This window comes from Mytilus galloprovincialis, chromosome 11 (genome assembly GCF_965363235.1).
Source record: "Mytilus galloprovincialis chromosome 11, xbMytGall1.hap1.1, whole genome shotgun sequence".
Classification (NCBI taxonomy): Eukaryota; Metazoa; Mollusca; class Bivalvia; order Mytilida; family Mytilidae; genus Mytilus; species Mytilus galloprovincialis.
In genome coordinates, this window is record NC_134848.1 from 53,164,473 (window position 1) to 53,178,405 (window position 13,933).

At 30.4% G+C, this 13,933-nt stretch overlaps 1 long non-coding RNA gene across 1 annotated transcript; it reads left to right on the forward strand.

The window, feature by feature from the left end:
* Window positions 1-1,109: 1,109 nt before the first annotated feature.
* LOC143052374 (uncharacterized) lies at window positions 1,110-8,807 on the forward strand. The gene is made up of 3 exons (XR_012971098.1): window positions 1,110-1,250; window positions 6,844-6,923; window positions 8,196-8,807. It is a non-coding gene; the product is annotated as an uncharacterized LOC143052374 (long non-coding RNA).
* Window positions 8,808-13,933: the final 5,126 nt, after the last annotated feature.

Here is a 13,933-nt window from a genome sequence, read left to right on the forward strand (position 1 = left end):
CATCGGTCAAACAGGAAATAGTGTGTGTGAACGGGTCAGGATCCATAAACAGCAAATACGGCAACCCGAGTACAGACAAATTCCGTTGAGCGAACATTTAGATATTTGTGCGGGAGGAAAATTCAAATTTTTCCCGTTCTTCAAATGTACAGAACCAACAGAAGAATACCGTAAAGAACTAGAAAGAAAATTTATAAAAGTGTTTGACGCCAAGCTTAATGCTTAGTAGTTACATGAACAATAACGTTGCGTCATACTACTTATATTTTACGAACAATGACGTTACGTCATAATACTAATGTGTTCCCCATAACGACGTTCATAACGTTTTTCCTTTTTTTTTAGTTGACATTCTTCGCACATTTCTTTAAACAAATTCGGAGCATGCCTTGTCACATTCGCTTACTTCTTGTTGACCTCTTTTTACATTTTATCTCTTCCACCATGTCCAGTGTTCAAATGTGCTCTCATTATAATGCTGTATATTTCCTCTGCATATGCATAATATAGGATAGGATCTGTCAATGACTGTCGCTTTTTAATCAATTTTTCTACATCACCAGAGTGTAACACATCAAATCTGCAATTTCAAAGTATATGAATTTGTTAATTTTTCAATGGTGGCCTTATACAATAAGCTTAAAAAATAATTTAGTAGCAGAAAAAAAGAGAGAAAAACAAAAAGTCTCAATTTTTATATGTGATCATGTACTTTTTTTACTTGACCATTTGTTAAAATGAGTGCATCAATATTTTGCAAGATGAGCAATTCATAGGAGCCTATAGATTTTCTTATCAACGCTTGTTATGAAAACTTTAAAATAAGTTACTTTTTTTTTTGTTTTTAAACGATAAATCTTTTATTGCACATTTCTTTGCTGTTTAACAAATTACTCGACTCACAGCATTCAGCCGGATATCCCTGTGAATTAGTTACTGTTTAACCAGGGAGATTATACAGTAAATTTATATTTATATGTATATATATATATATTAATTATGATTAGTTATCATAAATCCAATACATTGATTTTAACAATTTGTCTAAGTTCTTAGTTATGTGGAGGTCATCATAATGTAACGTAAATACGGAAGTTGTACTATTCATTATCCGATGTTGGTTATAATTTAATCATTGACCCTTAACCTTGATCGGCATAATCTCGTGAAAATTGAGATGATCGAATGATTGAAGGATAACACGTGGAATGATTTCATGAACAAAGGATCTAAATTGAGTATTTCTAAAGGTGAGTTTTGTTATATTCCCATTGACTTATGATAAATTGATCAAGAAGGATTTTTTTTCCTAAAATATTAGATATTTTCCAGTAATTAGACAGTAGACAGTACGGGGGCAAAAATCATGTCCTACAGATAAACATTGACCATGCGTCACATTTAAACATCTTAAAATAATACATTTGTTTACATTTGAGTTTTTCTACATAAAATATATAGTAATACAGAAGAATGATCATGCGCAATAATACATTATGGTTATTATATTTTTTTATAAACATCATTCAAAAATCTACTTGTTGTTTTATTCACAGGCGCTTGGGTCTATGATACAGATTTTTTTTTTTTTTTTTTTTTTTTTATTAAAATATTCAATTTTCTATATTTATAATACATATCTATCACTTCTGTGCATGTCTTACCAAGTTTCGAGTGATTTAAACGACCCAGAGAAAATACCCAATTTTACTATCCATACTAAGAAACAAAAAGGCAACTTACTCGACGCCATTTTTCTGCTATCTATAAATAAATAGATTGACCTACCTGGATTCCCCAACGATTTCTCTGGGAAAACGTGCCTTCCTTGCCGTCAGATCGCACACATCGTTGATATTTATCAAATTGGTATTGTTCTTAACATTTTTAGTCCATCTCCAGCATATAATAAAAAGATTTTAACCATTTTGACTAACTTCAAATTTACGGGCCCGGAAGTTGACTGTTTTTCCCGAACTTTTGTTAAAGGGAAGTAATATTTTCCCGGACTTTTTCGGAACATCTCTCCAAGTACGTAAGAAAATAACAAAGTGATACGATGACTTCCGAACTAATACTATATGTTAACAAGTAAGTAAGTAAGTAAGTAATGACTTTATTTAAAGAGGGTGACTCAATTAGCTTTCGCTAATCTACCTTGAGGCCCTCACAAAGAACAAACAGTACAAATATTACAAAGCTTACAGTTTCTAACATATTATGTAAATGCACTATTCATACTAACTATAAACTGTCTGTAGAACAAGAGAAAAATAAATTCATATATATACATAACATACAAATCATTTGAATATTTGAGTAAGTTGTTATAAATCATTTATAGTCAAGAAATCAACACATTTTTGTTTAAAAGTGTCCAGGTTTTCACAACATTTTATATTATTTGGTAGTTTATTCCAAAGTATAGATGAGCTATATGCAGAAGATTTCTTCATTGAATTTGTGTTCGGTCGTACAACAGCTAAATTATTATTTGCAGATGACCTTAGATTTCTACTATGTAGGTTAACAATTGGACAACAGAGTTCCTTAAAGTAATCAGGTGCTTTATCGTTTAGAATTTTATGAACAAGAATAAGTTTATGATAGGAAATTCTAGATTTGAAATTCAACCACTTTAGCTCTTTAAATAAATTTATACTAGGTGTTAGTATTGGTGCATCAAGTATTATCCTTGCAGCTCTTTTCTGCATTTTAAGAATTTTGTTATATCCATCCTCATAGCAATTTCCCCATATTGAGCAACAAAAATCAAATATGGGCAGAATATAAGCATTATTAAACAGCTTTCTACTACTTATATCCAAAAATTTCTTAATTCTAGATAGCAGTGCGATACGAGAACTTAAGTTTTTACATACATAGTCAATTTGAAATTTCCAGTCCAAACAAACAGATATGATGAACAACGAACAATATCAAGCCCCTCATTTGATTGTTAGCGGTCATAATCTTTTAATTTTCAAAAATCATACTGTTTTGATTTTATGTTAGAAAGGGGAACTGCAAAATTTGTAAATATTGCCCCCCCCCCTTTTTTTTACTTCAGTTAACATGACCCATGTTTTGTAATATGGGGACGTAGTCCCCAATAACAGTAGAAAATTCAATAAAAAAAAAAAATACGGGAAAATTTCCCGAATTTTTCATTGTACTAATGAACTCAAAATCGTTCAAATCTTTTTTTGTCGCCTTTTTGAAATCCCGGACCGGCGCAGAAATCTACAATATACTTCCTTTTTCCGGTCTCGTTTGTATGAATCTTTGAGTAAAATATTTATTTATCAGTCTAGTATAAATAGGAAGGAACGCAATACCATTTTCATTTTTAAAAATAATTCCTTAATATCAAAAACGTTACCTGATGATAGCGTTTCTTTGTTTACATTGCATATGACGTCATAACTCAAATAACGTCACAACAAAAAATCCCTAATAACAGAACGAAAATCGGAAACGTTACGGTATTTCCGTTTCTTTTTTTTAACAAATATTTAAGTTACAAAAAAATAATTCATACAGACTTCGTCCCCATTTACAGGTAATGCCTGCCTCATATTAATTAAAACAAAGTCAATAACATTTTCGTGGAAAGAAAATATTAGTCAATTTCCTTGCACCCTGGAAAGTTGCGCTTTTTTTGTAAAAGTTCGGAAATCATCGTATCACTTTATTATTTTCATACGTACTTGGAGAGATGTTCCGAAAAAGTCCGGGAAAATATTACTTCCCTTTAACAAAAGTTCGGGAAAAACAGTCAACTTCCGGGCCCGTAAATTTGAAATTAGTCAAAATAGTTAAAATCTTTTTATTATATGCTGGAGATGTACTAAAAATGTTACGAACAATAGCAATTTGATAAATATCAACGATGTGTGCGATCTGACGGCAAGGAATGCACGTTTTCCCAGAGAAATCGTTGGGGAATCCAGGTAGGTCAATCTATTTATTTATAGATAGCAGAAAAATGGCGTCGAGTTAGTTGCCTTTTTGTTTCTTAGTATGGATAGTAAAATTGGGTATTTTCTCTGGGTCGTTTAAATCACTCGAAACTTGGTAAGACATGCACAGAAGTAATAGATATGTATTATAAATATAGAAAATTGAATATTTTAATAAAAAAAAAAAAAAAAAAAAAAAAAAAATCTTTATCATAGACCCAAGCGCCTGTGGTTTTATCAAGAAGTTTCATATTTTCATAATGTTGTTTAAATTCTGTTTTAAATATTCTATAGACATCAACATTGTTTTGTTTATACTCTGATGCATATGTAGATTTATGAATAGAGAATAATATTACAGTGAGAAATAGATTAATGTCATAATAATTTTTATCATATATTTTGTAGCCTAGTATTAGATTTTTGAAGGTGATTATGTGTGTTCCCATTTTTATTTTATCAAGCAGTATTTTGACCTTTTTCCAAAAGTTTTTAAAGTATTTGCATGAAATGAAAAAATGTTCATAGTTTTCTAATTGGTTGCAAATATGGCACTGGTCATCATTTTTCAGATGCCAGGTGTACAATAGTTGTTTACAAGGAAGTATATAATGAAGTAACTTCCATCTGAATATTTTTAGTTTGTTTACTTGTAAACTATTGAATATAAAGTTCAGTATTTTGTACAAATGGCTTGATGAATCTAATTTTAATTGTGTTTTCCGTTTTAGAAAGCCAATTGGTGTTTTTTTTTCCAGTATATAACATGAGCTAATACTTTTATAAATTTCTTTTGATGGAAGGTTTTCAATTCTGATCAATTTTGTATTATTTTGTGTTTTTAAGTATAGCCTTTTATCTGTTTTAACTTGAGTATTGCGCGAGTTATCTGATTTCATTATCATTTGCCATTTTTTTGGTATTGCAGCTCTTATTCTAGATAGTTCTGATATCCAGTTGGATTTGAGGGTCAATTTATCTAATACTGCCTTTTGTGATATATTTCCTGCTTCATCTATTATATCATTAATAAATAGTATTCCATTGGTTATCCAATTTGAGAATATTAAACATTTGTTTTGAAATTTTATATGTTTATTGCCCCATATGTATTGTTGTCTTATATTAATAAAATTTGTACTGTTGGTTTTTATTTCAGAGATATTTTTCATCTTAAACCAACTTTTGACTATTTCTAAATAGAAAAGAGGGATTGTTTTACTGAGTTTTGGGATTGCTTTTATGCTACCTGGATTCATGTTAAATAAAGAAAAGTTTTCTCCAAATTTATTGAAAAAGAAAAGGGGGATGACTTTCCAGTTTGCAAATTGTGTTGATGTTAAACGTTTGACCCAGGATAATTGTATAGCTGATAAAAAATCATCAATGTTGATCATTTTAAGGCCTCCTTCCAAGTAATCTTTACATAGGGTGATTCTTTTAACTTTTTCTTTTTTATTACCCCAGATGAAGTTGTAAATCATTTTTTTAAATTCATTTAAAAATTCTTTGGAAATGGTTGTTACTGATGCCAAGAAAGTTAAATTTGGTAAGATGAGAGATTTAATTACTGTTATTCTACCTATCATTGTGAGATTTCTTCTGTTCCAGCTATTGATTGTATCTTGAGACTTTCTTAGAATTTTTTCAGTATTTAATTTGTCACATTCATTTTTATTAAGTCCAAAGTATACACCTAGGCTTTTAATAGGTTCTTTATTCCAGTTAATGTTTTCATATTTATCTTTACAGCTTTTAAGTCTGCCTAGCCATATTCCTTCTGTTTTTGATCGGTTGAGTTTAAGACCTGAGAGCGTTCCAAATATTTCAATAATATTTAGAGCATAGCTAATTTCTTGCTTGCATTTTAAAAAAAGAGTTGTGTCATCGGCTAATTGTGAGATTTTCAGACTATGTGTTTTGGAATCTAATTTTATTTGAAATCCCTTAATACCAGTATCTTGTCTTATTTTGCATGCAAGAATTTCTACTGCTATTGTGAAAATTAGAGAGCTGCACGGACAGCCTTGACGTATCCCGCGAGATACATTGTAAGTTTCTGAAATCCACCCATTATTTAGCATGCAGCCTTTAATATTCTTATATAATGTTTTAACCCATTTAATAAAAGAGTTTGATAGACCAAATTTTATAAGGGCTTCATACATAAAGTCCCATTCTAGCGAATCAAAAGCTTTTGAAAAATCAATAAAGAGTAATGCACCATCTATGTTAAAAGTTTCAGCATAGTCTATAATGTCTTGGATTTGGCGTATATTAAAACCAATATATCTATTTTTGATATACCCATTTTGATCTCCATGAATTATTTTCAGCAGTATTAGTTTTAAGCGCTGGGCTATTGCATATGCAATGAGTTTAGTGTCTACATTTAATAGCGTAATTGGTCTATAATTATCCAGTGACAAAGGGTCTTTTTTTTTGTAAATTAAAGAGATGATACCTATCTTTTGTATAGTGGTTAGTTCTCCGTCATCATAGCATTTATTAAAAACTTCAACTGTAAATTCTTTTAAATTACTCCAAAAAGTGCGATAAAATTCTACGCTTAACCCATCTATTCCTGGAGATTTATTTAATTTCATGTTGAATATTGCTTTAGTGCATTCTTCTATAGTTAAGGCCCTTTTTTTTTGTCTTGATTTTTCAAGGCCAAGGAAATATTTAGTATTTTTCTCTCCTTCTTCTAGCCATTGTACTCTAGATCTTATTTGTGCACCTTTAACTTTATTTAAATAGAGGTGTTCAAGTTCATTTTCAATGTTTTTAATTGCTTTTTTTATAATTTGGCTTGCATTTGTTTTCTCATTTAGTTTTCTTAATTTTATTTCTAAAATTTTTATATCATTTTTATTTTCAGATGATCTTTGTTTGCAGTAAGTAAGAGTTGCGGTTCTTACCTCTGATTTAAACATATCCCAGAGTGTTTTTAAATTTTTGGTGAGTATTTGTACTTTATAATTTTTGATTAAATCATTTATGAGGTCAATATATTTTTGCTCTTTAAGTATACTATTGTTAATTTTAAAGAAACCCCTGCCTCTTTCTTCTGAATTTTGTCTAACTTGTAAAGAAATGGCTTGGTGATCAGTGTATGAGATCATTGCAGGTCTAATATCTGCTTTTATAACATGCGGTCTTATATCAGGACTAATCAAGAAGAAGTCATTTCTGCTCGCTATGTTTGTTTCATTTTTCCTTCTCCATGTGAATTGACTAGTATTTGGATTAAGTTCTCTCCATATATCTGTTAAATTATTTTTCTTTATTAGTTTTTTTAAGCTATTTACTGGTTTGTAGTTTCTTGGGATGATATTAGTTTTTCTATCATTAATTGAGAGAGTTTCGTTCATATCACCTCCTAATATAAGGATACCCAAACGATTGTTTTCAATTATATTTTGAACCTTTTTGAAAAATTTGTTTCTATTTTTGTGTAGATTTGGAGCATAAACATTTATTAGAGTAAACATATTGTCATTTATTTCTATGTTTATCAAAATTATTCTACCTTCATTATCTTTTATTTCGTTTATTGTTTTACATTTTAAATTGTTTTTGACAAAGATTGAAACACCTCTTGATTGTGTGTTACCATAACTATGAAACATTTTGCCATCAAACTCTTTATTTATTGTTTGTTCAATATTTTCTATAAAATGTGACTCTTGGATGAAAAGAATGTTACATTTTTGATTTTTTGTCCATAGTTGTAATCTTTCTCTTTTGTTTTTTTGGCCTAAACCTTGACAGTTTAGTGATATTATATGAAGATTTTCACCCATTGTTTAATTTAGAGTTTATATGTGTAGTTGATATCAAAACTACATTTACAAGGAGACATATTTGTTTCACATCATATTCACAAAGTACTTTCATTAAATGTTTGGTTTTAAAGTTACACAGTATACTATAAAAACATTGGTACATGTACATGATTATTTGTGATTTAAATATATACAGTACTGGTAAACAAAATATGTGCACATACTTCCCAATGTTCATGGTAGAAAATGAGACATAACAACACAAATATATATAAGCATTCATACATGTATTTAAACACATATTTTCATTTAATTGTCCCCATACATTAGATTTAAGTATTGCTTTTTTGCCATAATTTGAGACTATAAATATATAATAAAAAAAAAAAACAGATATATTTTTTTTTGTATCATGTATAATAATTTCATTGTTATTTATTTGTAGGTTTGTTATTTTAACAGTATAATGAGATTGTAGGACTATGTACATGATGTAGGCGTTTACCATGTTTACAGTATTTACTGAAACAATTGGAGTAGTTATTATTTGCAGAACATACAGAATTAGTACTTGCATTTTTTTACAGAGGAACATGTTAGATGGTGATACATGTATTTGACTTGCGATGGATTGACAAAAGATTTTTATATTGTGGATTAAATTGGGCATTTGAAATATTTCTAATGTGTGGATTACAAGTGATATCCAAATGTTGTTTACATGATGTAAAATAGGACTATGAATATGTTCTACTATTATAAGGATTAAAATGGACGGATAATTTGTTATAAAGCAAGGATGTATCATTGAGAAGTTGTTGCGGATAGTTAGCGAGATAAACAGAAAAATTGAATGCAGATATATGTGGATTAATGAAATGATATCTATCAGGGATAGCTTCTTTATAAACTTTAAATTTGTTGGATCTATTTTATTTTTTATTTCTGACAGCTATTCTATTTTCTATAAACAGTTCAAAAATATATTTATTTAATATGTTTATTGTATTTTGATTCTGTATTATTAGCGTCTTAATAAATTTGATTATCGATACAATTTTTGTATGTATTTTTCATAAACAGGGAAGGCTGTTTTAGTGATTGTTTTATCACAGCTTGACTTGTTCTCATCTCTTGTTTGTTGGATCGCATATTGAGAGCAGAAACATTTATTCATTGGTTTGAGGAATGGGGTTATTTGAAAATCGTTCTTTTCCATAATAAACAATATTATACACAGTTCATTACATATATATACATTTTCATTCACATGATTAATATTTATTTTATTACTAATTTCAAGGTATATATAATCTAAAATTATATCACACTTTGACTTATTTTTTTTTGTATTTTTTTTTTTGCATAAAAAGAAAAATAGACAAACAAGTAAAAAATATAATACAATATTTACAATTATTCATGGTTGTGTTTTAATTTGTAATTGTTAGGAGTTTTCAGATGTCCTTGGTTTTGTTGAGCCAATATCTCGGTCATGCAAAGTGTCGGTTGGTGTTGTTGCAGATCGTTTTGCTGTTTTTTGCTGTGGGGTTGTTCCAAGATATTTGTCCAGCGGACCGTGAGTTGTTTCCTGGGATTTGGATACTTTTTTCTTTTTCTTTTTTTTTTTGATTTTGTTCAGGAGACTGTTCTATTGGTGCCTCCGACTCTGATTTTTTATCAAATTCAGAAATGCAGTTCTTTGAGATATGTCCGTTTTCACCACATGTCTTGCATTTCCAATCATTGCTACAGTTTGTTTTTTTGTGACCTTTTTGCAAGCATTTGGAGCATTCAATGTCTGTGTTGTTCTCATTTATTTGTCCTTTATAAAATATGAGGCCACGGTACTTGCCAATTTTTACGTTTCTTGGAATTGTGTGTGGAAAGGGTTCGCAATGAAAAATTCTTTCACCTGTTTGACAGTTTGTCATAAACCCATCGATCCTTAATCTTTCTCTGTGATAATTGAGTATGTTGAGGTGCCAATTTTGCAGGTATCTTAACAATTGGCCATCATCGGCGGACAGTGGTATATTTTTCATCCTTATTCTCACAGTAGTTGGACTCTCTTTTTCTACATATCTTGGGTTTCTAGGGTATACTTCAATGCGTTTTTTCCTTACTGTAATTGAATTAACCACAAGTGTATTCCTGTCTTCCTCATTGTCTGGGTAGATGCGCCAGACGCCTCCAATTACCCTCTGAAGCCCGTTTAGATGGCTAGCTGGTATTGTGAGGTCAATACATCTAAACAGTTCTGTGTGTGTTAGGTAGTTGTTTTTATCGGGTTTTGAGCTACCGAAAATGTCTGATTCAAGAATAAATACAGGCTTGATGTTAAAATAAGTTACAGCTAAAAAGAAGAAATGCACCTACCTCTGCATATGATAATAATCTGACGAATGTCCTTTAATCCAATCTTAATTTTGTTCAAAATAGTTTCATATTTTTCTCTGTTCCATATAATACTTTTCTGATTAGAATCAGAATTTTCAATTAATTGGTTTTTAAAATCTTTGTTCTGGTGTAAGGCCTACATACCCTTCTGCCATGATGAAAAGAAGATCATTAATGAAATACAGAGTGAGTAATTACTCAAAGTTGTTGCTCTATGGAGTTTCTAATTATAGACAATAAAACTAGTAAAACATAAAAACTTAACCTGCAGACTAGATTTATTAAGAATAATCTTAAATTTATTTTAATCAACACTTTTTTGTAGGTTTACAATATATTTCCATCATCTAATTCATGTATTGCATATTTACACAATTTGCCTGAAACAGGCCAGGCATTTTGTGTAATTTTCATTTAAAATTTCAGGTATTTTACAAAATGACTAGGTTTTTTTAAGGCATTTTACAAAATGCCTGTCAACTTTAGGCATTTTAGCAAATGCCTAAAATTTCAGTCATTTTACAAAATGCCTAAATTTAGAAAATGCCTGTAACATATATGACTGTAAGTCTTACGGTTTTTGCAACGATACTGCTATAAGATAGTAATATACGGACAAGATGTAATTAAAAATATTTCTACTCAACAAATGGTCTTTTTCGGTGTCAATGTTTTTTTTTTTTTTTTTTTTTATCAAATGCAAAGCCATAGGTCTTAATGTTTAAATATAACTCAGTACTAAGTACAGTTTAATTTCAAACTATTGATTTGAAATCCGCTACTTCATATAACAACACAAAACTCAATACTATGCTGACGTGGCTGCGTACTTTTACATCCAAAAATAGCAAATGTAGTACTTAGTGTAAATATATATGAAATAATAGATGAACACCTCTATCAACGAAAAATTCTAGTACTTCCTGTTGATTCAATTTGGATGAACTACATTAAGGGTAATTTATCCAGAAGCTTTCCCGAACCACTCGCTGGCATCATTCCCGTGAATATTTTGTTCAATTACAAGGACTTTCATGCGGTTAAAGTCGTAAAGTTTGTGGTCCGACTGTCTGACATGTTGGCTAAACAGGAGAAGTGACTTCTTAGTGATAACACTCCTATAAAATAAAACTATAACATATTTTGCAAAGTGACCAAATATGTTGGCGAGTGAAAGCAACCATTCCATAAACGTCTCCATGTTCATAGGAGTGATATCACTAAGACGCCACTCCTCTTAGTTAGCAAACATTTCAGGCAGTCGGACCAAAAACTAGACGACTTTAACCGCATGAAAGTTCTAGTAATATGAAATTGTATGACAGACTGGTTTTCGGACTTATTAGTCAAAAACGTTTTCGTGAAGACTAAGTCACATACTAAATGTGGAGAGGTTAAACATATTTTTGAGCTCTCAACACTCCCATAAAATAGGACATTGGAACAAATGCACATCATTGAACTGATTAGTCAGAAAGGGTTGATTCATCAGATCGGTAATAAGCACACAAACAAATGATAAAAATACATAGAGTACTATTCTAAGTTACCGAAAGGCTAATTTCAGTAAATAAATCCCTGTTTTCCAAGACTAAACTTTCAAATGGTACATCTCAAGCAAACATTTGCTCCATCGTTTGACGTTAACATATCTCAGTAAATACGTTACGCTCGTGCATTTTCACACTATGCGGACTTCATTAACAGGGGTATGCTTCTTACACAAAAAACTGCTTCAACAGAGTTATGAGAAAGACAGAATGAAAACACGATATAAGTTTTAGGGTCACCATCACGAAATAAATGACCGATACGATATGTCGGTGTCTCAACCCACTAGCGTCATGTTTTCTCGGTCTTAGATCTTTAGATATCAGTAAAGTCGACTGATCTATTTATATGTTTATGGTATAAAAAAAAAAGAAAAAAAAGTAAATTAGGAAAAAAGGAATTGACACATTAAAAGTAATTTACAATTAATTCGCAAAACAAATATTTTTCATCGTTATCAACTGCCAGATGAACATGATGATACATGTCTCCTTATTTCTTTTGATGTCTGCAAAATGGAATTAATCTGGCTTTCTGTGTATGAATGTACTTTGATTTATATTTAGAAGCGTGAAGAAGATATCTTTTCTTTAACATACGTCCAGTTAGTAATCTTATTTAAATCTCGAATTCTTCTAAATCATAGGCTACTATTCAAAGTATAACAAGTGCATACAACAAGTCATCGATCATGGCTTCATAATAACGTTAAAGGTATAATGTCTATTTAAAACTACCCCCATATGTAATTTATCCTCATATTAAAAAAATACAATTATGTAGTAAAATATTAAATAATTAACATTACTAACATAAATGTTTAAACGCTAAATTGTTTGTCGGAAGTATTCTATATAAGGTTCTCTAGGTACTCGTCTAAACATCAACCCAACAATGTTAGATCTGTAAATTTGCTTTCGCACAAAATGTTTTGTTCTTCCCTCGCCGGGATCCGAACCCATGCTACTGAGATATCGTGACACCAAATCGTCTGCACTATAGCCGTAACGCTAGACCACACGACCACCTGGGCTTCATAAAATGAAGCTTTCGATGGCCGGGTGTTACCTCTTCACGTCAGTTTTAATGTAGCGTCGTACTACAGTGCATGATATATAAGGCATGGAGATGTTAGTTTTACAGATCAGCTAAATTATCTATAGTAAAGGATCCTACAAATTAATGTAAGATATATATATATATATAATATATATGTTTTTCCAATACGATTTTCATTCGCTAGCACTGAGTCATTACCTCTGCTGGTGAGATATTAGTCCAGAGTGTATCAACAACTCAGTAGTCAGTGCTTTAGTACAGATATGATTAATAGCAACTTTTCTTAACTTTTCCCTTGATTACCTTGAGAAATTATTAAGAAACATAAGGTTTTAACTCCCTCAGGCAAAGTTGACCTTATATGAATTTGGCTATTTTGAAGGTCCTTTTTGATCATATAACTAATATCATGTGTAGGTTTTGTACTTCGTTAGCTTTAACTGTTTGGATTTGAGCGTTTATGATGACCGTTAATCCAGAAAATCGCTTCGGACGCACGAAATAAATAGTGTTCTTTTCATTTAAACATATAACTTACGTCCATTTAGTAATCTTGTATAGGTATTGAATGCTCATAAATCAAAGGCTAACTTAAAGCATATGTATATCATGTGCATGCAACAAATCATCAATCATGTCTCATAAATAACGTTAAAGGTTTGATGTATTTTTAGAACTATCCTCATATGTATTTATTATCAAATATCTAAAGTTATTATTTATTAAATTGTTAAAATTATAAACATAAAAGTTTAAATGCTAAATTGATTGTCGAAATTATTCTATATTAGGATCCTTAGGTACTTCATATATTTAATTTACCAATCCTTTAAAATGTTCATGGACGGCCGACTCTTATTATTCTTCAAAAAAAGAATCATTGTTTGAACGATTGCTGATATGATGCAAATAACTAGTAATGTGAAGATGAGAGCAGATTTTGATGAAGTTATTGTAAAATTTATGTGTGACTTCCTTCTTTATGTTTTATCATCTGTCTTGCTCCATTGATGTCCTGTGTTTGCTTGTTGTAATTGTCATCTAGATTACGACGATTCTCCACTTCCACTAAGTGTTAGTATCACTATAGACTACCTTGGTATAATGCAGCTAAAACTAAGTTATCGTGATGTTTCTACCGAAACAAGTATCACTATAGACTACCCTGGTATA